The following is a 27268-nucleotide window of genomic DNA, read 5'->3' as shown; positions in this document are numbered from 1 at the left end:
TCATGCTCTACTTTGAATTCAGACATACCTGTCACCATCCGTCTCACATCGGGTAGGGCCTTATAATGAATATGGGCGAACCTTCAGTGCCATAGTTCAGATTGTAGATATGTGTAGCAAGACTTGACTCCCAATGGACTTCCTCCAACTTGATACAAAGTTTCAACCCTAAACCCAAGAGTAAAAGCATCCTTGAAATTTATTTTCCAAACACGTACCTTTCCATTGATAAAAGCCACCTTGAATCCTTTATCTTCCATTGCTGAAATGGACACCAGGTTCTTCTTTAGATCGGCTACATATAATACTTATTGAAAATGAATAGTGTTACCTTGATTTAATTGAAGGGTAACATTCCCTACTCCCTTCATGGGATAGGTGGCATCGTCTCCAATGATGATCTCCAAGTTTGTCTCCTTTTCTATCAGATTAGAGAGGGCTTCCTTGTATCCAGTGAAGTGCCTTGAGGCACCACTATCAATTAGCCAATTTCCCAAAGTCTCCAAAGGAGAGGCAGTGGAGATGGCCGATATAAGATAGCACTTTTTTTGGTTATTGTTAACAACATTGGATTCATCATACCTGGAGTTCCATGATTTCTTGGAGGGTCAACCATTTCCTTGATGTCCCACATTCCTTTTTGATTTTCCATTGGACCTGACATTCCTTTGATTGTTGTTGTTGAAGTTGCCCCTGGAGTTGTTATGATAGTCATCATCTCGAGGTGTATACCTTCTATTAGGACACTCCCTTGCATAGTGGCCAAACTTATTACAAACAAAACATCTTCCCTTCCTTCCATTTTTGAATCTCGGTCTTCCTTGACTTTGCTTCTTTGAACCTGCATTGTTCTTTCTCTTGGCATGAGTAGAGAATGTAGTGGGGTTGCTTCTATTAGAAGGCATTTCTTAATCCACCATTCTTGTTTTTTCTTGAATGAATCTTGTCATCAATTCTTCAAACCCTGGAATTCGATCATTGTTGAGTATAGTCGTTCTAAATACATACCTCTCAGGTGGGAGTCCTCCAAGGGTGGTGAGAGTAAATCCCTGTCAGGAATGACTTCTCCAATCGAGAGTAGATCATTCTTGATCTCAGTGATCCTCAAGAAATAGGATTGAATTTCCTCGTTCTTTCCCTTCTTAATATCCTTCAACTTATTCTTGAGAAAGAGAATTTGATTAGCATTACTAACCTTGAACATGTCGACCAACCTGTCATATATCTCCTTGGAGGTATTCAATTTGGAGATATAGGTGACCAAATGCTTGTCAATGGAATCCCTGATAATCTTATTTGCTTTGACTTTAGCCTTATTGTACTTGGTCTTTGCAACAGTCGGTGCATTTGAAGGAGGCTCAGGAATTTTAGCTTGCAAATAATCCATCACTTCCTTCTCTTCCAAGGTCAAATCAAGAGACATCTTCCATCCATGATAGTCAGATTTATCATGGAGCTTGTCTTTAGCATGGAAATAGGATGAGGAACCCATTGAGTCTTTTGGAGGCATAGGGATTTTACCCTGCACATAATCCATTACTTCCTTCTCTTCCAAGGTCAAATCAAGAGACATCTTCAATCCATGATAGTTAGATTTATCATGGAGTTTGTCTTCAACAGGGAAGTAGGATGAGGAACACATTGAGTCTTTTGTCCTTGTCCAACTATCTTTGGTGATTGCTCTTTCACTCTTTCTTGGGTCTTGTCTTCACCTCAACTCCAAAACCATGTTAATTTTAAGCAACAATAATATGTTCTATAATTTAGAGAAATTTTACTTCAATTTCTTTATGAGCCCAATATCAATTTCATTTTAGCAATCACATAAACATGTAAGTAAAATGTTGATAGAACATAAACATAAACAGTAGAAGACAAGCCAAGATAAGAGGACACAAGATGTGGCACCAGCGAGGGACAAAATCCAATGTGGGGAAACCCTTGATAAAATATTCTTTTAGTATTTAATAGTTCAACAGAGAGAGATAATAAAATTTACAAATTCAGATAATTTATAATAGCAACAAAAGAGCCCTAACTAGAAAAGTCATCGCTAGTCAACAGGGAAGATTTCTTCCTCAATTCAGCTTAGTCAAACCCAGTCAACTTCGATCTCCAACAACAATTCTAATCAACCCAAAACAATCTGAAAAAGTCCAGTCAAAACTGGTCAACAAAAGTCAACCATGCGGCTAGCCCTAATACAGTCAACGTTGGTCAAAACAGAGGTCAGATTGCCTCGATTCTTATGCTAAAATCTGCGACATGCTAGGACAGAATTCCTCCACCCAAAATCACACCAAAACAAGTCAACACTTAGTCAACACAACCCAAAAATAGCCTTTGAAATTTTATGTCAAACCTAGTCAATGCTAAAACAAAAAATGATTGTTCTTTCCTTCACACGTGTGGAGAGAGAAGTTGCCCAGAATTCTGTACCCAATCAGATGAGGAGAGAGATCTGTGAAGATGAGTGATGTCCAAATGAGGATGATGCATCATGTATTTATAGGCTAATGTTGAGGATGAATAGACGTCACTGTTGGGCTTCTGAGCCTACATGAGTTTGTTGGCTGACCTTGACAATTTGTCCATAATCAAAATAAATTCATAACTTCATTTGTACATGTCATAATGGGATGATCTTTAGATCAATCCTACACCTCTTGGAGAGAGGAATCCAAGAAAAATATCAGTTTTCATAAATGAGATGACCTATGTGGAGTTTGGCCCTAGTTGCCAATTTTAACATTAATGTTGCAGAAGATGACTCGGTAAGCCTAACCCTTCTAGGCCTTCCCAAAAGTTGGCATAACTACCAAGATTCAGTGAATGGGGGGGAGAAATTACCAAATTGGGAATGCTTACAGTTTGATATGGTACAAGAGGAGATAAGGCAAAATATCATAGATGGATTCAAACATCCAAATAAGAGAAAGAGGACTTTTCTCAAGTCAGGAAAGGGATGAAGACCAAGGGACAAAAGTACCAAGGTGAGGCTGAATCCAGCCAAGGGGGAAAGAAAAAGATTTGTCCAAAAATTAAATGCTTCAATTGTCATGAAATTGGACACTGTGCCACGAGATGTCCACACAAATAATCAAGCAAGAAGAAATCAAGAGGAGCAACAGGTGAAGCCTTGGCTTCACATTTCGAGCTTGACTTCACCCTTATCGCATACATGGCTAGCATAATGATGGGGAGTGTGTAGTACTTGAACTCAAGTGCATCATTCCGCATGACAAGGTGTAGAGAGTTTTTCAGTGACCTGGAGAAGAAAGATATCCAAATGCATATTGAGTTTGGGGACGACAGAAGGTACAATGCTACCGGGATTGATACAGTCCCCTTTCAAAGGGAGTTGGGGCCCCCTCTTCGACTCAAGGATGTCATGTTCGTTCCAGTCCTAAATAAAAGCCTCATCTTTGTAGCAATTCTGGAAGACCATGGTTATGATGTGATCTCAGCAAAGGGAAAGCATTCTTGAGGCACATAGCCACTGGACAGGGGAAGCAGATCAGGGTTTGTGTGAAAAAACTATATAAACTTGAGGTATAAGATGCTTGTACAACCTTGAGGAGCAACACAGAGATTATAGATATGGAAGTTGAGAGGGAGCAGGATATATCTGTCAAAATGGAGCTTTAGAAGGAGCCTCACGAAGTTGTGGAGCAACCACAAATGGAGAGGAAGAGAGGAGGTAAAGTGGAGACATCCACTAAAGCAGAGACCTCTAGTAGAGGGAGAGTTCGAGCCAAGTGGGCAGAGGGAGCACATGTAGCTATACCTCCAAGAGTGAGGTGAGTTATGTAGATCCTTACCCCAAGAGTTGCAAAAATTTGGGCAAGGTCCATTTAGGTGTTCTCTTCATGGATCATTACCTTGCTACAGGGGCCCCCAGTATTTAGTAGCAAGAGGATCAATTTCAATCATATACTGAGGAGTGCATAGGAGTATTAATAACAGAGCAGGAGGCTCAATAGCATAGTCAACAACAACACGATTTTCCGACTAGGTAGTTGCATAGACAGTTGATTCTGTGTTTTTTGTTATGATTCTTAGTTGCAAATGTTGCAATAGCAGCGACAACAGTGAGAGGTGTTGCATGTAATACATTCCATAGGTGCGGGATAAGGGTGGTTGATAATCCCTTTCTTGCTAAGAGCGAGTGTTGAAAAATGCAACAAGAAAGTCTCAATTTCATTTTTCCATGGTCAAAATGAGAAAATTCGAATTTCCACATCAACAAACAACTTGCAAGTAGTTAACTTATGTGACATGGCTCTTGTCACCCAGTTACCTTAGTAAATTTGAGTTAGAGGGCTTGGAGTTCAGTTAAGCATGTGTGATTAATAATTTGTAGCAATAAAGGTTAGTTATTTCAAGTTGTTTTCAATTAAACTAGTTCTAACTATTGGAGGAACTAGTGGAAGATCAGTTGTGCAGTGGAACCTCAGTATAACTCAATGATCATCCAGTTAATTGATCAATCAACACAAAATAGATAGTTCATGCAGAGAATTTGAGTTCCCCAACTTTGGTGAAGATTCCAAGGCAGTGTATAATTAATTATATACTAGATTGATTGTATAGTTCATTGTATTGGTCAAGTGATCAACCCTGAGGAATTGCGCAAGCATTTTAGAGGAAATTCTAAATAATAGAAGCTTATTTCCTTAGGAATTGTGCAAGGAAATAGAGGCTCAAACAGAGGCAGAAATTGACTAATTCTAGGTTAGATTTTCTCAGTGAGCAGAGAGATAGGTTACTCACATGCAGGTTGTGCTCAGTTGAGAAAAACAATTGTAATACATCTCTATTGATTAGATTAATGCAAGCAGGAAAATGGGTTTTTAGCAGATTTCTTTCTCCTGGAAAATATTGTGTGCATGAGGGTTATTTCTCATTGCATGTTTGTGATTGATGTTCTAAATTGTGAATTGAATTCCACAGAGTAATAGAGTAGGATTGTGTCTTGTGATTTTGATTAAAATTTCATGAGCAGTTGCAAATCTACATCATAATTTCTACATAAATTTTCCAGGATTTGAAGGCCCAATTTTCCTCCAAATTCGACATGAAGGATCTTGGCGTTGCAAATATTTTGGGCATGAAAATTAAACGAGATCGAAAAAACAGGAAGCTTTGGTTAAACCAGAGAAAGTATGTTGAGATAGTATTGCAGAGGTTTAATATGCAGGACAATAATCTAGTCAAGGTACCTATTTCTGTAGGTGTAAAGTTATATGTTGGACATCTCCCATGTTCCATATGTGATTGCAGTTGGTAGCCTGACATTGCTACTATCGAACTATCATGCTCCTTCCTTTGACTCATCAATGACACTGCTACTTCCTTAAATTTCTCCTTTGACATCAATGACAACACTATGTCCAACAAAAATGAGCTTAAGGGGTAAGAAAATATTATTAAGCTCCCAGAAGTTTTCATCTTATAATGAAATCTTACAATACATCACAATAGTGATAGATGAAATTGGAAAATAGAAAATGCAATGGTATATATTCAGTGGATGAGGGTGATATTGAGCTTATGGTTGATGCTTTTATTCAACTCTCTTCTCTTTGTAATGTCAATATTGTGTATAAAGGACCAAGATTTATCCTACTAGATAGCATGCAACATAGATCAAGAATTTGCATTAAACGTAGGTCTCTTTTTTATCTTGATTAATCAATATTCAATGTTTTTATGCCACATTTAGACTTGAACAAAAATTGAAGTTTCTTTTTAATCCATCTTTCTTGTTTATGAATATAGATTGCACACATTATTAACTTTTCTTTGTCAAAGGAGACAACGCATATGATGCTCGATGAAAGGAACTCGGCTCTGCAGATGCTGAAGGTGGCACCCATGGAGGTTCACGCGCCAACAACCCTGGACATGAAGGTTATGGGTATCCCTCCATGCTCACCTAACCTCTACCTATCTACTCTCCCAAACCCTTAGCAGCATACATCCTTCCATCTCGTGGTTACTTGGACTACAACGGCTTCATCTAGCGGTTACCTGGTTTACTCCCCATTCCATTTTACGAACTTGACTTCAGTTTTTCCTCCAATTGTTTATTGTCGGTTACAATGGAGCTCGACGAAGTCGACTATGAGGAGGACCCTCATCCCCAGGAGGTTATATGGTCTCACCAACGCTCTGTGTTGGGCTTTGGTCCTTTCGCTGCCACCCTGCGCCCTCTGTCAGTGGCACCTTCTATTCAGGCACGCCCAGGTCAGTTTGTGCATCATCCCTCACCCTCAGTTCATATTGACGATGCCCCTACACTAGACTACCCCCCTCTGTCCCCGGCCACCCTAAACCTTCTTGGAACCTGCCTATAGCCCTCACCCACTTTCGACGCTCCCTTACCCCAGCTCCCCCACATCTCCGCCCCGCACTACGCCCCATCCACTTCTCGCATCCCTCCATCCGGACCTCCATTTCTCAATAACCCTGCCCTATCCAGGGCAACCATAAACCCTGGCAGAATGAACCCTAATACCCCCATTCACTTAGGTTGTTTTAGCTCTCCAATACCAAACCCTAAATCTACCCCATCCACCCCATAGACAGTAAATCAGGGATGTCGTGGCCTTCTTAAGGACTACCCGACTGATCATCGCTTAGACAAGCCTAAGAAAGGCAGGTGCCTTAAATCAGTGGATAAAGACATCAACCTAGCACTGGGCGAAGACATTTCGATGGGCGAAGTTGCAGAGACTGCAAATAAGGTTCTGGTCGGTCGTGTGCATGGCAAAAACTACTCTCTTGAACGTCTTCAGCTCTGGACCACTGAGATCTGGGACTCCTTGCTGAAAGAACTGCCCATCATTAGGGTTCTGGCATGAGGGTGGTTTGCTCTGCGTTTCCATAGGGAGGAATACACAGATTGGATCTTATCCTGGTTTTGGCACATAGAGCTTGCTCTAGTCCTGCTCAAAAGATGGGATCCACTCTTTGAACTGGAGAGGGAACAACTGGGCGCTGGGCCGATCTGGGTCTGCTTGCCTAGCCTTCCGATGTAGTTCTGGACCCCTGTTGCCTTCAAACGCATTGGAGACGCCTTCGGCACATACCTGGAACATGACAAATCTTTTGAAAAGACGGGAATCATGACTATGGCACGTATCCTGGTGCATCTGGATACAAGGGAGGGGCTGGAGGAAAAGATAGCCTCTATTGGAGACATTTCTCCTGACGTCAAAACCTAGACTATGAAGGGGTACCCTTTCATTGCAGAAGATGCTATAAGGTCGGCCACCTCTACAAGGACTGCCCGCTGCACACTCCTACTCCTCAGGCGGACTTTAGGGGAATGAAGCATCGCCAGCCGGAAGACCTGATTGTGGATGAGCAGCCACAGGTCTGGATCACTCAAAGGGTGCGGATGGAGTCACTGCTCAGCAAACCAGTGCTCCACAAATACCACCTACATCCCCTCCACTGAATCGATCCCAGTCTGCTGCAGAGGCTACTCCTACAACGGGTAATGCTTCTTTCCTCTCTCCCTATGCTCTATTTTTTAATCATATTAATGCTTCTCTGGCTCATTTTGCATCCCTCACAATCATGATTACCCCCATCAACTGTTCGCTCGAGCCCTTTCCCCCCATTTTTTCTACCACCCCGCTGACGGTACATGATCAAAGCCACCTCCACCTCCCCCCTCACTCCCCTTCTGCCTCAGGCTCACACTCCTATAACCTCCATTCTCATCAACTGACTAACCCTAATCTACTAGGTTTGGGCATCCCTCCCCCTCCATCGAGCTCAAACCCACCAGGGGCAGACCTACAAAGATCTCCAAAGCCATCAAATCTGCGGGAGCATATGTGGCCCAGGGGTGCCAGAACACCATTGAAAGGGAACTTAGAGCATTTGACACCCTTGGCTCTATTCCCTGACGAAATGGCTTTCTTATCACTGTAGGGGGTTAGCCAGCCCTTCCAAAAAACTAGCCCTAAAGCGACTCCTCCATTGCATACCATGTGACATGATCCTTTTACAGGAAACCCTGGGGCCATTGGAACAGATTATTAGAACCCTTCAAGCCATATTACACGGCTTGCACTTGCAAGCTTTGGATGTAGCAAGAAGATATGGAGGCCTATCCATTGGGATATATCCCCTCTCTATAAGGGTGATCTCTCCCTAGGGTGGCCAGGGTTTCCTGGGCATGGAATTTTTCTCGACTAAATTAGAAGAACAACTTCGTATCTTTAACATCTATGCTCCAAATCAAAATAGGCTGGCCTTCTGGCAATCCTTGCTAGGAAAACCCTTGATCAACAAATCCACAATTATAGGGGGTGACTTGAACTTCTCCATTGGACACGAGGAATCCTGGGGGCACCACTCATAGCTGGACCCTCTCTCTGATCAGCAGAGCTCCCTCCTGGATCAATATGGACTCATAGATGTTCCCATGAACAAGAAGATGCCAACATGGCATAAAAGACAGACAGAAGAAGCTGCCCTTGGTCGAAGGCTCGACAGATACCTTATTCAGGAAGACCTCCTCCAGTCCCTCTCCATCTACAGGCAATGGGTGGGCTTGGGGGGAATTTCGGATCACTCCCCCATATACCTGGAAGTGGCTGGCTCATCCAGAAAACCTAGGGTGCCTTTCAAATTTAACTCCACCTGGTTAAAGGACCCCGACTACATCAAGATGGTTTCGGAGTTTTGGCAAGCTCAGCCCCCACTCATGGACCAGAGGAAGGCTATTGGGTTCTGTAGCAACCTGAAATAGCTAAAGATATTAACCATTGAGTGGGCTAAAAGGAAAAAGGCTAGAGATGATCGCACCCTAGCTGACATTGAAGCTCAGTTGGCCTCCCTCACGGATGAAAGTGGGCAGGGTTACATATCCATTGAAGCAAAGTTGCATCTGGTTAATCTGGAGGCACAAAGATCTAAGCTCCTTCTTGACCAAGAAGAAACATGGAGACTCAGACGCAGGGAAATTTGGCTTCAAGTGGGGGATGGAAACACAAAGTTCTTTCATAAATATGCAAATGGAAGGAAAGCTAGCAATACCATCTGGCAGATGCCCTCGGACCTGGATCAGATAGCCACCACACACCCTCAGCTCGCCCATTTGGGTATCTCACACTTCAAGCAGCTTTTCAAAGCCCCACAGGGAACATCCATTGCTGAAATCATTAGCATTGTAGGCCATTTCCCTGGCTTGGTGGAACCCGAAGGGATGGAGGACCTTATAAAACCTGTTTCCATGGGGGAATTAGAAAGCACTCTCAAGTGGTTCAAGAAGGACAAAAGTCCGGGACCGGATGGCTGATTAGTGGAATTTTTCATTGCATTCTTTGACATCATTGGACCAGACCTTCTGGGGGTGGTGGAAGAAAGTCGGACCCTAGGCCGCATACACACTCCCATCAACTCTACCTTCATTGCCCTTATTCCCAAATCAGACTCCCCGATCTCCTTCAATGTCTTTCTCCCTATATCCATCTGCAACTGTCTCTACAAAATTATTGCAAAGATTATAACAAATCACATCAAGCCAATCCTATCTGAACATATCTCTCAGGAGCAATTTGCTTTCCTACAAAATAGACAAATCCATGAAGCCATTGTATCAACCCAAGAGGCCCTCCACTCCATCAAGCTGAAGAATCTGAAAGGGTGTCGCTCAAAATTGACCTCTCAAAAGCTTTTGACAAGGTTAGTTGGTTATACTTAAGAATGATACTTACCCATCTAGGGTTCCCACTGGTTTTATCAGATGGATTATGGGGTGTATCACCTCAGTTTCCTTTGCAATCCTAATAAACGGTTCTGCCTCCCATACCTTTCAAGCGGAGAGGGGAATCAGACAGGGTTGTCCCTTATCCCCCTTACTTTTCCTTCTGGTTATGGAAGACCTGATTAGATTGGTTGCGACGGAGAAGAGAGTTGGGAGACTCTGTGGCCTCAAGATTTAAACATTGCCTTATAACACATCTGCTTTTTATTGATGATATCCTCATATTCCTTGATGGGGGATATAGGACATCATCACCCTCACAGAGATATTGAAACCTTTTAGTGCAGCTACAAGAATGGAAATAAATGGGGAAAAATCTACTATAACTTTCTCTGATTGCACACATCAAGAAACTCATCTAGCTCTACAAAAATTCCCCTTCCAAACCTTGGCACTGAAGGACGGATTGAAGTACTTGGGATTCAGAATTAAAGCAGATAGTTATGAAATTGCAGAGTGGACCTGGATGATTGCAAAGGTGGAAAAAATATTAAACATTTGGTGCCATCATTTACTTTCCAGAGTTGGAACATTGGTGCTCATAAAAGCAGTGCTGGAAGCAACCCCAGTCTACTGGATGTCCTTGGCCTAGATCCCCCAGGGGATACTACATAGGAAACAACGTGTCTGTAGTCATTTCCTTTGGAAGGGACACAAAGAAGGAAAGTCATTTGCATGGGTCAAATGGAGTAGGATCACTATTCCTAAAAAATGGGGTGGTTGGGGTTTAAAGCATCTCCTCGCTTTTGCACAGGCTCTGGCTGCAAAACTAGGCCGGCTTCTCCTAAAGCACAAGAGCCTTTGGTCGGAAGTGGTCACCCACAAATACATTTGACCGAGCACTGCCTTGGACTGGCTAAGATGACCCTCATTGAATAGGAAGGGCAAATCATTCATATGGAGAGCTGTAATAAACACTCTTCCCATCATTAAAAGAGGCCTCATCTAGAGGATTGGAAATGGAGAGTCAATCCGGATAGGGCTCGATCCATGGATTGGCAATGGAAAATCGTATCAGCTCCCACCAGATCTGATTACCCTACTAAACCACAATGGTGTTCACTTCATCACTCATCTCGGGGACCCTCACAACACATCCATCTTCTAGCAAGCTTGGCATACAAGGGACGAATGGGACTTCCCAGAACATTGGAAAAGACAGTGGAGAAAATATTTGCAGACTTTAAAAGAATCCCATGTGCGCCTGAGAGACGAGGAGGATGAATTGATCTCGGGTTATTCAAAGAAAGGACACTACTCCCCTAAGGAAGGGTATGAAATCATACATGTTGGTCACAAGCCGGACAATCTGAAGAGGTGGTGGAGTCATCTATGGAAGTTAAAATCCCCTCCATGCACCAAATTACTGATGTGGAATATTATAATGGATAAAACCCCTACAGGAGAAAACCTTAGAAAATAGGCATTCCCAAGCCCGACTTGGTGTGTACTTTGTCAGGCAGAGGAGGAATCGCACAACCATTTATTCCTCTCTTGCCCCACAACCCAGCAACTCTGGACTCTGATCCAACACACACTAAGAATTCGCTTTCCTGGAGTGGTGAAAATATCCCTACTCCCTGGGATAGGTGGTGGGAGCTAAGCCGAAAGCTAGGAACCTGCCGCTTATGGTCTGCTGGCACATTTGGATGTGCCACAATAAAAAAAAATTTAGGGGTCAGAATATAGACTGGACTCTAATTCCTCCAAAAATCTGTATGAGCTATGGGGAAATCCCGGCTGAAGAACAAGCTTTTAGGCCCCGGAACATCACACAGGCGCTGATCGACAAAGATTTCCGCTGGGCCTATTTCGACAGTGCTGCACAAGCACAAGGATGTGGTGGAGGCATAATCCTTTTATCTGACTGATACACATTACTTTCACATATGCATGGGGCTGGGTGAGGGCACAAATAATTATGCAACACTGATTACACTCCGACATCTTTTATATTTTGCAATACACAAACAATGCAGACACATACAAATCTTTGGAGACTCCAAATTAGTCCTAAACTGGTTCAACAACACAACATGCCATGCAAATACATTCAAAACTATTTTGGATGATATTATTTTTCTCAAAACTCATTCTGTACATATCTCATGCACTCATATTTACAGGGAGCGTAATGAATATGCGGACAAGCTATCAAAAGTGGCAACGCATCGTCCTCAAGGAGAATGGAAGATCACAAAGCACTCACCTGAGCAGACCTATTGGTTCTTTCACAGACCATATATGGATTAGGAACTACAGAGGGCAGACAAGCCCTAATACCAGTAATTTTTTTTTCTGTTATTTCTTGTTTTATCATATTTTGGCAAGAGAACAACAATCACAATTTGGTGAAATTTTGAAATATGCAATTAATTTGTATATGAACAACAGCCAAGAGTACACCCAACACAGGGTCATTTTGTAGAAATTTACAGCGTTTTGTTTCCTTACAAACTCTCCACAGTTGACTACGGTCACAGTATTGCATATGCCTATGGCATTTACAACATGTAATTTTCAAAAATATAATGGAAATTACGATATTTTCTCCTCGGGGTAAAGAAAAAAAAACTTTTCTTTGTCAAAATATCTCTATCGGTGATATTTTCCTTTAAAAGGATCATTCCAAAACCCATGCGTCACTTAATTGTCTGTTGGTGATGTCCCTCACCGAAACCATGCCAAAATCCATGTGTCACTTACTTACCATATTTTGAGGAAGTTAGTCAGTTTGAATTCTTAGAGATTTATCTATGGATTCTTAGTCTTGTATATGAAGGCAAAGCATGTCTTGTAACTACCAAATATATAAACTATTCATACTCAAACCATCACTTCTTGTTCGTGAATATAGATTTCAGACACCTAACTTTTCTTTGTCAAAATATCTCAATCGGTGATGTTGTTCTTAACAAGGACCGTTCCAAGATCGACATGTCATTTACTTGTCATATTTTGAGGGATAAAATTGGTTAAAATTTTGGGAGATATATGCATGAATTCTTATTTCTTGTATGTGAAGCCCAAATCATCATAGAAGAATTCAAAATTCCATATGGGATTTGGCCAATGGCTCTGGGGGTAGAATTTTTAAGTAATTAGAGTTGGAAGAAGCTGCTAAAACACAATTCTATACTCATTTCAGTAAATCTGAAAATGAAAATATTGTCTCTCAGCTATATGTATTACAAAACTAACCAAAGGTTTTTTCTAATGAAGACTCTTCAAAGGTTGGGGCATAGGTGTCTTTAGAAGAATTGAAAAAAGTTTTGATGAAGCTTCAGAAAAATAAAAGTCTAGGGCTAGATAATTGGGCAATAGAATTTTTTTCAAAGATTTTTCTCTTTAATGGGAGAGGAACTTTTGGAGGTCATTGAGGAATCCTTGTTACAAGGCAAAATGACTAGGGCTTTGAGTGAAACTTATATTGCTCTTATTCCAAATGTCTGAAGACATAATTCTTTTAATGAGTTCAAATTGATATCCATATGTAATCTGATTTATAAGCTTATTACTAAAATCATTGCAAATAGGATAAAACTAAAACTGGCAGAGACAACTTCACTAGAGCAGTTTGGGTTCCTAAAAAATAGAAAAAATCATGATGCAATTGGGGTGGCTCAAGAATGTTTTCATTCTATCAAAATGAAGAAATTTTTTTATCTTGTTTTCAAGATGGATTTAGAGAAGGCCTATGATAAGGTGAGCTAATCCTTTCTTCATTTGCTTTTACTCTAGATTGGTCTGGATTATGCAATGACTGAGTGGATTATGGCATGTATATCTTCAGCAAATTTTGTTTTCCTTGTTAATGGTAAACCTTCTGGTTTTTTTAAGAGCTATAGAGGGCTAATGCATGGTTGTCCTTTATCACCTCTGTTGTTTCTCATTATAATAGAAGGACTAATCAAATTGATTGGTAAGGAAAGAACAATTGGTAAGATTGAAGGAATTAAAGTTTCTTCTCAAAAAGTGGTAACACATCTTTTTGTTTGTGGATGATGTCTTATTATTTGGCTCTGATTCAGTGAAGGATTGGGAAACTTTTAGAAAAATTATTAATCTCTTTTGTGAGACCTATGTGTTAGTGGTTAACCTTTCTAAATCTTCCATTTATCAATCTTTGATGAATAAGCAAGATTTATACAACATTAAAAGTTTTGTCATTTGATGTTAAACCTTTAGAAGGAGGTTTGAAATATCTAGGTTTATTTTTAAAACCTAATGGTTACAGGAAAGAAGATTGGTATTGACTTCTAAAAAAAGTGGAGAAAAAGATTAATAATTGGATGTATAGATGGATTTCTTTGGGAGGTCATTTGGTCCTTGTAAAGGTTGTTTTAAAAAATATTCTTGTTTATTGGCTAACTCTTATGAAGGCTCTAGCAAGCATCTTAGACTCCATTAGATGAAAAATGTTCAGTTTTTTGTGGTCCGGAAAGAAAGTGAAAGAAATAATTCACCTTGTTAATTGGGAACACATTTCTCTTCCTAAGAAATTGGGGGGTTGGGGTATTAGGAACTTGTCTTGGTCTAATCGGGTTTTAAACTTAAAAATTCTTTGGAGGGGACTTTTTCGGGAGGGTCTCTGGTAATAAGTCACTTATTTCTTGGATAAAACAGTGATCAAAGATTGGGAGGAATGTTTTTATAATTTGGAAAAGTCTGATGCACTCTTACAAATGGTTAGCTTCTTGGCTAGCTTGGAAAATTGGAAATGGGAGACAAGTTTTCATTGGGAGGGATCCTTTTATGGGAAGAAGAGATTCCTTTCTTTCAGAAGATCACGTTAATTTTCCACTTTTAAAAGGTATCTTTATATTGGCTTAAGTAAAAAATGAACAGGTTTTAGCTAAATATGATTGACTTTCTATTGTAGGTTTGGGATTACAAGGAACACATGCATCTGAATGAGATAGTTATGTTATGATACTTTCTCAAGCAAGGATTAGTTTGTCATATTCAGATGATGAAATTGTGTAGAGCTGGAATGTAAAAGAAGGTAACGTAACAACACTTTCAACATACGAACCCATTTCACATTTCTTAATGTAAAGTCATCTTGTGAAGTGGTGGTATTTTGTTTTATGGAAATGGCATTTACCTATGAAAATCAAATGCTTCAGTTGGCTCTTCAAAGGAAACATTTTACTTGGGATACATTATAGAAAAGAGGTTTCAAGGGACTAAATATATGTAATATGTGTCAATTAGATGGTGAATCAATTTTCCATCTATTTCTTTTATGCCCTTTTGCCAAAACCATTTGGAGGATTTTGAAAGATAAGTTACAATTTAAGGGTACGTGGGAAGGACTAGACTTCGAAGATAGTCTTAGGAAGTGGATTCTAGAAAACAAAAATTACATACCCTTCCTTTCTTTGCGACTTGGGGAATTTGGATCTGTAGGAATCAGAGAATTTTTCAAGGAAAAGTTTCAAATGATGCAATTGTTTGCAGCAAAATTGTGGCTTTCTTCTAGGAATTGTTTGTATCTCACAAGAAAATTCGCTAATCCTTATGATAGTTTGAGAACTATTTCAGCTTGGACTTCCTTTTTTGAGTAGATGTTAGCTTTGTTGCAGCTTTAGCCATTCAATGTTTTTTCAGAAAATTGGGATATATTTTTATATGTATATAAGTCGTTATCAATTTTGTTGGGTTGGAACTTTTATCATATTGATATCGGGTTAGATGTCTAGAAAAAGTGTTTAGAATATCAGTTCCTTATATTTATTTTGACCGCAAGAAGCCATATTTTGGTCTTTGAAACTTGAATTATATATAACTTTGATTCTATCTCATGAATATCAAGTCACTGTGTTTTTTTCTTTGTGAAAAAAATATCCATCCTCGAAATCCCTTCGAGTGATTGTGAACTTATCATCTTCTATTCTTGAATAATAATGTCTTTCGGATTAATCACATCATTAGGATTTGGTCAATGTTTCAAACCAACTAATGTGGTTCATTCTCAGAACAAAGGTGAAAAAATCAATCGATCCTAAGGAATAAATAACAAAGACACATCAGGGTCTATAGATAACCGTTAGAAATTTGCCGTTAACAAACTAGTTAATTATTTATTAAATTAATTAAAGTAAGATTTAGTTATAAATTAGTTGTTAGGAATTAATTTGTTAAACACACATGGACAACAAGAGAAATATGAATGATAAAACATGAAAGTACATTTTTTATTAACAGGAGATATACATTTATAGTACATTGTTGTGACCGTTGGGTTTCACATCCCAAGGTCTCTTGGACTTCTTTTGTCCATTCAGCTTCCACACTAACCCATTGAGGATTAGGTGTCCAACATTCCCCCCCTTAATCCGAAGGGTTATGTATGAGTCCAAGAAGAGAGTTGTAATACAAAATGTGCAAAAATGCATGGCAGCACAAGGCTGAATTTGCTCTCTGAAATGTTGGTATAAAAGGCGGTGGTTTAAGGATGACCACCAACACTGGAAAGCTTAGTGCAGTTCCCGGAACTCTTCCAAAACTGGCAAGAAACTGAAGTTTTCTGCTAGAGGAAGTGCTCCTATTGTTTTGAAGAGGGAAACCTTCGACTATGAAAGGGAGGTCTCAACCCGCATAAAAGGGAAAACTTCAACCTGAAAAGGGAAGTCTCAACCTGTGATGGTTTAAGGATAACCAACAACTCTGGAATGCTTAATGCAATTCTTGGAACTCTTCCAAAGCTGGCAAGAAGCTGGAGTCTTCTGCTAGAGGAAGTGTTCTCAATTTTGCTCCTGGAATTCTTCCAAAACTGGCAAGAAGCTGAAGTCTTCTGCTAGAGGAAGTGTCCCAGATTGCCAACTGAAGCATGCTCAGGGGCATCTTCGTTTCTGGCTACAAATCTGAAACTGGTGTGGCAGGTTGTGGCTCAAGCTCGCTTGATGTGGCTTTGAAGCTTGTAGATGACCATCATTTCCCCCCCTGTCAGATACAAGGTGAGATGATGGAGAAAACTCAACTGCAAGATTGTTTAATACTCTGGAACAAGTTCTGACATGCGTTTGGAATATCTTCTTGGTTGTTGATGCCCATTGCCAAGAAGCGATCCATCCAAGATGAATCTTTGTTCTTGTAGGGTGTTTGTTGCTGAAGCATCTGTGTGAAGAATGGTTAGTTTTATGACAGTGCTTACATGGATGAAGATCAAAATAGTGATCTTTCAGATGGCCAACTTGGTCACAATGTTGGCATTTTACAATTTGTTGTTGTTGTTGTGGAAGAGGGGCAGAATCTGGAACAGCTGATAGTGAACTGTCATGAGGAGCAGGTGAACTGTCATGGATGAATCCAGCACTCTGAAACTGAATGGGCTTTGAGTAGTCTGGAATATGAAAGGACAATTCCTTGTCATATCCAAGACCAGTTCTATGCTTGTTGTGGACAAGCTGTTCCCAAGGTCTGATGATGGGCTTGGGAAGTGCAGATTGAGTTTCTGCATCTGCATGTACAACTGCTGCTTTATCTGAATGAACTGTAACATTATTTTCTTGCTGTTTATGGGAGTCTGTTTCAATCTTCTGAACAGAAACAGGTTCAGAATGATGACTCCACTGCTGTAATTCTTCTTGTTGTAGCTGAGATTCAAGCTGCAAAAAATCAATCTTTTCCTATGCATTTTGTAGACATGTCTGAATTTCTGAGAGAGATCCTATGCTGATTTGTAATGTGTCATCAACAGTAGATTGTATAAGATTTTTCATGAACTCTAATACTTCACTGATTTTGGCAATTTTTCTTCAATGTCAGATTTACACCTTAAAAAGACTGATCACAATTATTACTTAATGCAGAAAAGTAATAGTACACAACAATATCTTGTACAAATGTGCAACAAATGAATCAGGGGATCAATGCATATATATGTAGACAGAAACTATAATGGGTTTTAAATACAATGTCACAATTGGGGCAGCAGCAACTGCAAACTTGCTTGGATCCTTCAAGTACTCCTTCACTTTCAAATCAGAAATGATGGCTATCAAAACTTCAATAATTATAACACCATGTCATGGGCATTGGAATGAATCTCTAGCGTGCTGAAACAGTAGTGATAGACCTCCTTACATGTCCAAATACTTAGCAAACTGTATAGTGCTGGTCATATATACCATAGCATTTGACCATGACCTTTCAAGAGCCTTCCAACTATGCATAGTTTCAGGAAAACCTCCAGGAGATTAGAGAATACTCGCCCCTGCTTCAGATGTATATGCAGCCAATTATTAAGGAGATTTGACTCTTTGACAGTGATAAAATCTGCCCACAAAGGACAACTCGAACAGAAACTGATAGAACTTGATTTGAAGATGCTTTTAAAACATTTGATTTTGATAATATATCGACCTGCAACGTATATTATTTTTCATATAATACTAAGAAGTCTTCTAAAAAACGTAGAGCATACACTGTCTAGTACCACAATCCAACATAAATTGTTAAGACACCGTATTCACCATACTATTGCATATATGCCACTTTTTCACCGCAAATTTTACATCGGAGGCAACACTCCGGGGACCTAGAATCACTACAACACATTATCAATATAGCCCTCAAAAGTTCAACAGACTTTCCAACAAATATATACCACTGCTTGCATCAAAGATGAAATATTTGATGCCTATGACCGAAATACATCGACTTTCAGTGTCGCTGGTTAACACTTCTCAATCTACGCTATTGAATTCATATTTATTACATCAACCGACAATCTTTTATCAATCCTACAAACACTGTATGTCATGTACTCCATTTCCAGACTCTGTCCATCCACTGATATTCAGCTGTAGCAATCAGGCAAACATAGCAAAAAAACCCCCGATTTTTGAACACAATAGCACTGAGTTTTCATAACTTCTGAATCGATTTAACTCACCTCTGTCAAGTACGATTATTCTTACCAACGCTGGAAATGTCATTCCATCTGCATTCCAGAGCAGTTCTACTCTGCAAGACAATTCATGAAAATACCCACAGATTTCTGCAATTTCCTATTACTTCAATTCACGATTTCTGGGCATATTAGAGTTGAGCTTCAGCAAACTTCTAAATCGAATTCAACAGATTCAAATTACCTCTGGAAATACCCTGCATCCTTCATTAAAACATTCAATCGATTCCTTCACGTGAATCTGGAACCCAACAATTAAATTCGTTTTATTTGAATTCCAAATAGAATAACCAGTGTTTGAAACAACGCCTTACGTTTTCTACATCTCAGCTGAAACACAAGTCGACTTTTGAAAACTCCCCTCTGCACATCTGCATTAAACAATTACTGTTTCATCGATTCAGGACAGACAAAATCCAGGTTCTTTAAAATGGACTAGTAGTTACCAAAATTGATGCAGGGCCAACCCTCCACGATGGACAATCTGGCCCACGCAATTCTTTTCAAACCTGCATCCGTTTTTGAACATTCCGCTTGCAACCTCTTTACAAATACTTCGGCATTAACTGCGTCTTCAACACTTCCGTCCACACTATCAATTCAGATTTATTGCATCAATCTTTTATCAATTCTGGATCGCACCTTCCGGCATATCACTTCGTTGTCCATCTTTATTCAGGAAACCTTGGTCTATCTTACAAGCATAAATGCATGTCGTCTATGTAAAGGAACAAAATTCAAAGCTTCCCTCTGCTCGATTCATCTCTTTCATTAAAAGAATGGTTGTCTTCGTATTCCACTGCCATCCAGACAGTATTGCATCGCCATCTGCAGAATGTGGTCTCCAAACACGAAAAAAAACCACACGAAAAACACGAAAAGTCCCACTGTGATCGCCAAAGGACATATCGCCCTCAAATCAATTTATAGCCCAGCAGCTACTATTCGTGATCCCCGTCTGTACAACGCCTCCAACCCTTTGCTCCAATTACTTGGGACGTTGCTGATAGAACCCTTTGTCACCCCCAGCAAAAATGAATCGGACCACTCCAAACATACACGTCCTTTCTACAATATGCATAGATTGTTCTGGAAGGTGTTCACGTTAAAAAGAAGACAAAACTTCTTGGCACGCTCAACAGTCAGCAACACGACCCTACCTTGAGTGTGGTTGAGCTCCACTGTGTATAATATATATACTCCACCTAGATTCCATTCGCAGCCCCAGAAGATTTCTACAAAATAATTAAAAACTAGTTGTTCTTTGTTTATTTTAATTATATATATTAAAAATAATAGAAATACTTTTGCAATGGTACAAAATTCGGAATTAGCCGTCGGTAAATTAGTTACTAAATTAATTAAAATGATATTTATTTATAATCATATAAACCTTTATTGATTAAAATAAAATAAAATAATAAAATGACAAGGGTAAGAATTAGAATATTTGAAAGAAAAAGTTTAATAATTATATTAATTAAAAAGACTTCCAAAATACGAAAACATTAAAATAGGCCCGTAAGGGTTTTGGTTAACCCTCCTACTGCATCCTGTTACCACTGCCCGCGTACCCATAGTTGTCTGTTAGTTGTTACCCAACCCGTTTTCTGGTCCATCTGTCGTTATCAGGATGTCTACTGCTATATTGGGAGACTCAATGGAAACAGAGGAGGAGGTAGATTATTCTGAAGATCTGCATCCTGACCGGGTAATATTTGGATGCCCTAATCTCACATCTGTTGCAGCTGGCCCTAGCCTCCCTTCGAAGTTGTTTCCGCCTAATTCCTCTCTGGTGGTAGCCCTGCTGGACCACCGCTCTACTCCTCCCTATGATGGAAACTCCCCTCGGGGTTCTCCTACTTTGGACCTTCCCCCTCTGTCCCCTGGGACCCTCCATTTTCTGTCCTCTATCACGCCTCCGTCGCCCTCCTTTGATCTGCATCTGCCCAGTTCATCCTTTCTCGCGGCGACTTCTGCTGGCCCTCATCCTTCGGTAGCCACTAACCCATCTGATCCCTTTCACTCGCCTTCGGGTTGTTTTGAGACTCCAGCAGTTAGGGTTAGGTCTGCAAAATCCATCCCTCTGGACGGCTCCCCGGACCCTTTAACAAACCACCCATCTGCACCGCGCACAGGGAAGAAAAGAACAAAGTGCGTGAAAGCGACCTCAAAGGATATCTCGATTCATTTCGGCGAGACCTCTGCCATCGGGGAAGCAGCTATCATGGCTAGCACCATTCTCGTTGGTCATGTCCGTGGAAGGGCGTATTCGGCTACTCGGCTCACTCAATGGGTAAAGGAGATCTGGGGGGGCGTTCTCAAAAAATTACCTGAGGTACAAGTCTTACCTAGAGGCTGGTTTGCCCTACATTTTGCAAAAGAGAACTACACAGACTTGGTGCCTGCCAGGTACTGGCACATAGAGATGGCGCCGGTTCTATTAAAGAGATGGAGTCCTCTCTTTGATCCAGAGAGAGAACAAATTAGGGCAATTCCACTGTGGGTTCACCTGCCTGGACTCCCTCTTCAGTACTGGTGTGAGGAGGTCTTCATCCGTATTGGAATGCTTTGGGGTCATATCTTGACCATGATCGAACCTTCGTATAGTCTAGGAACAGAACCCTTGCGCGCATCTTGGTGTACTTGGACACTCGTGAGGGTTTGGAGGAGAAGATTACCCTTCATTGGGGGAAATATTCAAGGGTACAGATACTGGACTATGAAGGGGTCCCTTTCCGTTGTCGCCGCTGTCACAAGGTGGGACACATTTTCAAGGACTTCCCTCTCAACAAGAAGCCGGAAGAGGTCCCTTTATCAGCTCCTCCCAGGACTGTTTCTCCGGCCATCCTGCGTACATCGGCGCCGGGACCTTCTGTCAATAATTCACAAAAGGCAGCAGTCGACGCTCGCAGAACCCTCTCGTCGCCGGTCACCAGATCTCGGGCAGCTGCTGAAGCTGCCATTGCTATGGGTACATCTCTCTCCCCTCCTTTGTCTTGTATTTCTCCTTGCTCCTCCATGCATATTCCTCCCATATCTACTACATATTGCACTTTGCCCACCTCACCTGTCTATGCACCATCGGTTCCCTCTCTGCATACTCTTCCTACGCCCACCTCTTCTCCATCTTCATCTCGGGGGTCAAAGTCTCACCATTATAACCTTCGCCCGTGCACTCATTCTCAAGGATCCCCTCTGAAAATTGCTGGGTTGGGTCTTGCCATATTTGGGTCAACTCCAATGACTACACGGGGGAGAAAATAATTCATGTCTAAATCCATCAGGCATGCTGGAGCAGAAGTTGCCTCGGGCCGCCAATCCACTCTTGACGGGGTTCTTAGAGCAGCGAACACCCCTGGCGGCCTACCACCATGAAATGCCTATCCTTTAATTGCAGGGGTTTGGCTAGTGCCTCTAAGAAGCTAGCCCTGCGTAGACTCTTTGAGACCGTACTTGTTGACCTCATTCTCCTCCAAGAGACCCTTGGCCCGACTGATTCTATCTCTGTTTCTCTTACCTCTATATTTCCGGGGTGGCATTTTTTAGCTATGGATTCTACTAGGCGATCTGGGGGCCTTGCGATTGGCTACAATCCTTCAACAATCAAACCACTAGCTTCTTGGGGAGGAAGGGGGTTTATGGGTATTGATCTCTTCTCGGCAGACTTAGGGACTAGCCTTAGTGTTATCAACATCTATGGCCCATGTCAACAAAGGGAGAAATTTTGGCGAAATCTGTTGGGGCGCACCATCTTTTCTGCAGACAACATCATCATTGGGGGTGACCTTAATTTCTCCCTGGGATATGGTGAATCTTGGGGATCCATGGCACAAGTGGACTCGATCACAGGCTATATGACTGACCTACTGGAGAGACATAACCTGATTGATGTACCAATGAACAAACCACTCCCCACATGGAGGAACAGAAGAATTGGTGAGGCCGCCCTAGCTCGCAGACTAGACAGATTCATCATGAAAGGGTCCCTTATTCAGCAGCTGCATTTTTACAAACAATGGGTCGACACTGGAGGCATTTTGGATCACTACCTAGCATACCTGGAGATCTTGGGACCTCACCAAAAACCAAAAGCTTCATTTAAGTTCAACCACATTTGGCTGAAGGACCCATCATACATTAACATGGTCAAGGAATTCTGGGTTGCTAATTCGATTGACCGATCAGATTCACTTGCCAAAGGTTTCTGCTACAATCTTTCACAGCTCAAGCACCTCTCTATCAAATGGGCCAAAGAAAAACACCAGAGGGAGAACTCTGCTCTCCTGCATATAGAATCAGAACTCAGTTCCTTATTGGATGAGCGAGGCTTAGGGTTTATCACTGCGGAAGATAAATCCCACCTGGTGGAGCTAGAAAACCAGAAGTCAAAGATACTAAAAGACAGAGAGGAATCCATTCGTCTTTGAAGCAGAGCCATATGGTTAAAAGCAGGAGATGAAAACACAAGGTTCTTCCAAAACTATGCAAAAGGCAGAAAGGTCACAAATACTATATGGAACATTCCATTACCAGAGGGAGGAGTGGCTGATACTTTCAACAAGCTCTCTCACTTGGGATCTACTCATTTCAGAAACCTCTATAAACAACCCCCTGGCTCGACTATTGCTGATATTATCAATATTGCTGGACATTTCCCCAGGTTTGTAAATGAGGATGAGGCTATGACATTAGCTGACCCTGTGACATCAGGGGAACTTGAGGGCACTTTAAAATGGTTCAAAAAGGATAAAAGCCCGGGTCCGGATGGTTGGACCATTGAATTCTACCTTGCCTTCTACGAGCTTATCAATCATGATCTTTTAAGGGTAATGGAGGAATGCCGAGCATCTAGGACATTTTATAATGCCATCAAATCGACTTTCATCGCCCTTATTCCCAAATCTGATTCCCATTCCTCTTTCGATGATTACCGTCCCATTTCGTTGTGCAACTGTCTCTATAAGATCATCTCCAAGATCATTGCAAATCGCCTTTGCCCTATCCTATCCCATCACATTGCCCCTCAACGATTTGCTTTCTTAGAACATCACCAGATCCATGAAGCCATCGGCTCAGCCCAGGAAGCCTTTCACACCATCTGGACCAGGCACCATAAGGCCATCACCCTAAAGATTTCTTTGGCAAAGGCCTTTGACCATGTCAGTTGGCTCTACATCAAGATGCTCCTTATCCACCTAGGCTTCCCCAATCCTTTTATCACCTGGATCATGGCATGTATATCCACTCCTACTTTTAGTGTTCTGATCAGTGGGTCTGCTTCTCATTTTATCCACTCTGAACGAGGTCTCAGACAGGGTTGTCCCCTGTCTCCTCTTCTCTTTTTGATTGTCATGGATAGTCTTAGTCGTTTGATTGCTTCAGCCAAGAGAGATGGGGACCTTTGTGGGCTCAAGATATCTGATGACTGTTTCCTCACCCATCTTTTGTTCGTGGACCATGTCATCATCTTTCTTGATGGCAGTATCAGGGATCCCACACTTTTTCGAAAATACTCTCCCTTTTCTCATCTGCCACTGGGATGCTTGCAAATCATTCAAAATCAACCATCACTTTTACCCGTACTTCCATTCATGAATCTCATTTTGCTCATCAACTGTTTCCATACTGCATTAGCCCACTAGACCGTGGCCTTAAATATCTAGGCTTCTGTATCAAGCCTGTATGCCAGAAGATAAATGACTGGACTTGGCTCATCTCAAAATTAGAAAAGAGGCTAAACATATGGAGTCACCGTTTCTTATCCAGAGTAGGTCGACTTGTCTTAGTCAAATCTGTATTGGAGGCTACGCCAGTCTATTGGATGGCACTTGCTTGGATACTGAGAAGCATCTTGGCAAGGTTACACCAAATCTGTAACATATATCTATGGAATGGGAACCAGGACAAGCGGATTTTTGCTTGGGTTGGATGGAAGAAGATAGCGCTGCCCAAAAAATGGGGAGGCTGGGGACTTAAAGATCTGCCCCTCTTTGCATAGGCTCTTGCGGCTAAAATGGGGTGGACATTGCTCACAGGACATAATCTTTGGACCAGCATCACATATCACAAATACATTTGGCCTCTGAACATCATGGAATGGATCCAGCTTCCAAATTGGCCCAAATCCGGCATTTCTTCTGTATGGAAAGCACTCCTAAATTCACTGCCCCTCATCAGGGATAACCTGGTTTGGAAAATTAATGATGGATCTCTGGCCCGCATTGGTGCCGACCCATGGAATGGGAGTGGTGGCAGACATCTATTATCAAGGCAGCTAATACAGTATCTAAATTCTCGTGAGATAAAGGTCCTCGCTGACATTGTGGATCCTCTCAACACTTCCATTTTTGCACAGCGATGGAAATCCGCACTTCAGATTAATCTACCACTCTGCTGGCATCATGAATGGAATGATTATATCAATGCTCTTTCAGAATCGCACATTAGGATCAAACAGGGACCGGATGAGCTCATATTGCATCAATCTGATAGTGGTATATACACTCCAAAGGCGGGATACTTAGTGCTGATCTCACATAAGGTACCGGATCTGATTACTTTTTGGTGGAAGGCAATATGGAATCTTATTGCGCCTCCTCGGACCAAACTCTTTTTCTGGTGCATACTAAAAGGCATAGTTCCCACAGGTGAAAACCTCATGCACAGAGCTTTCTACGGACCTACCTGGTGCACACTCTGCAAAAAAAAAAAGTAGAATCGATCTCACACTTATTCGTGAACTGCACAGCCTTGACAAACCTATGGCAAATCATCTCCTCATCTATACATTACACGGGTTCTTGGGTAAGCGATGATATAAACGGAGTTTGGGAAACATGGTACCACCGGAACAAAGGATCTAAACTTCAAAGTCACCCTCTAATTATCAGTTGGTATTTATGGTTGTCCCAGAACCGGATAATTTTTTATGACAAACCTGTGAGATGGCCGCATCTTTCAGCGCTCATAATATCAGCTTACAATGAGCTGCCTGAGTCACCCCAGCCTCGCCCCCGAAGACCCCACGACCCTCCACACATTGATAAAAATATCCCTTGGGCTTTTTTCGATGGCGCAGCCCGGCAGCAGGGTTGCGGGGGTGGTTTCATCCTGTACATCAGCGATCAACATTTCTACAAAGTCCGGATGGGTTTGGGGATTGGCTCAAACAATTTTGCTAAGCTCATCACTCTTCGTCATTTCATGCATTTCTCATTGGGACATAACTGCATGAACATTCATATTTTTGGAGATTCGAAGATCATTATAGATTGGTTCAATAATATTACTGTTTGCCATACACATACACTCAGTAATATTTTGGATGAAATCAATATATTGAAGGCTCATTTTAATGACATTACTTGCAATCATATCTACAGGGAACACAACAGTAGTGCCGACCAACTATCCAACCACGACACTTCCCCGAGGAGAGTGGTTGATCCAAGAGCACCGTGGGCCAAACGCATACTAGTACTATCATCGACCTTACATAGACCTACTTTACCATAGGGCGGATAGCCCTTGATCTATATATTTGATATAATTTTTTGATATTTTGGAACAGTTTTATGTATATAGTGAATAGAATACATACTACAGGGCCCTGCGTGGCAATATGTACATATAAATAGAAGAACTACAACGAACATCTTGCGTGATGTTTTGGATTATATGCTTATATTTTTGATCTTATACTGAGCCCTCAGAGGGCTGACAGACAAATTGCATATGCATAAAGCATCTACAATATGTAATTTTTCAAGTTTAATGAAAGATTACGATTTTTCTAGTGGAAAAAAAGAAAACATTAAAATATAAGAAGACATTAAAATGAGCCCAAAAAAAAGGGAAGAAATAGGGATTGGAATTAAAAAGATAGAGTCGGAATCCAGCTCTTACTTAATTTCCAACCATCATCCCTGTTGAGATTGATTGCATGCTTCTCAATTTTGATAGCCTCTCTGAGATTCCTATGGTGGAAGTGATCGACTCTAGCAATGACTTTGGAATCCTCGATGCAGATATGGTGCTTTGATTTCTCTGCATGTTCAGCTATAGCTAATAAGCGAGAATGATTGTGTTTCATATATGCCGCATGTTCTCGAATTCTCTAGTTTTAATGGAGCAACCAGTTTCTCCAATGTAGGAAAACCCACAGGAATAAGGGATCAAGTAGACCCCTTTCATGTATTTGGGGTCTACAGGGTCCTTAACAGATCTAAGAGAATTTTTAATGGCATTAAGAGGTTTGAATGAAGCATAAACTCTATTCTTTTTAAGGATATGGGCAATCATGTATGTGGTCCCCTAGATAAACGAAAGAGGAATGCTAGAGATGGGATCCACACTAGCAGTATTAACTCTGAACGCTTTACAAGCTCTTTGAAAGGCCTTAAAGCCCTAAGTTCTGCTATATCCATTATTTTCAAATACTTCAAGAAGATGAGACTTCTCCTGCTCCAGGTGGTTCTCATCAGAAATTCTCGGAGCACAGGTTGCAAGAGTGCTAAGAACTCCAAATTTTTGCGCTGGCAAACGATGAGAATTAGCATGAA

This window comes from Pinus tabuliformis, chromosome 7 (assembly GCF_031772625.1).
Source record: "Pinus tabuliformis cultivar Carrire ecotype Pingquan chromosome 7, CPIR1, whole genome shotgun sequence".
NCBI classification, from domain to species: domain Eukaryota; kingdom Viridiplantae; phylum Streptophyta; class Pinopsida; order Pinales; family Pinaceae; genus Pinus; species Pinus tabuliformis.
Note: the sequence above shows the minus strand (reverse complement) of the source record.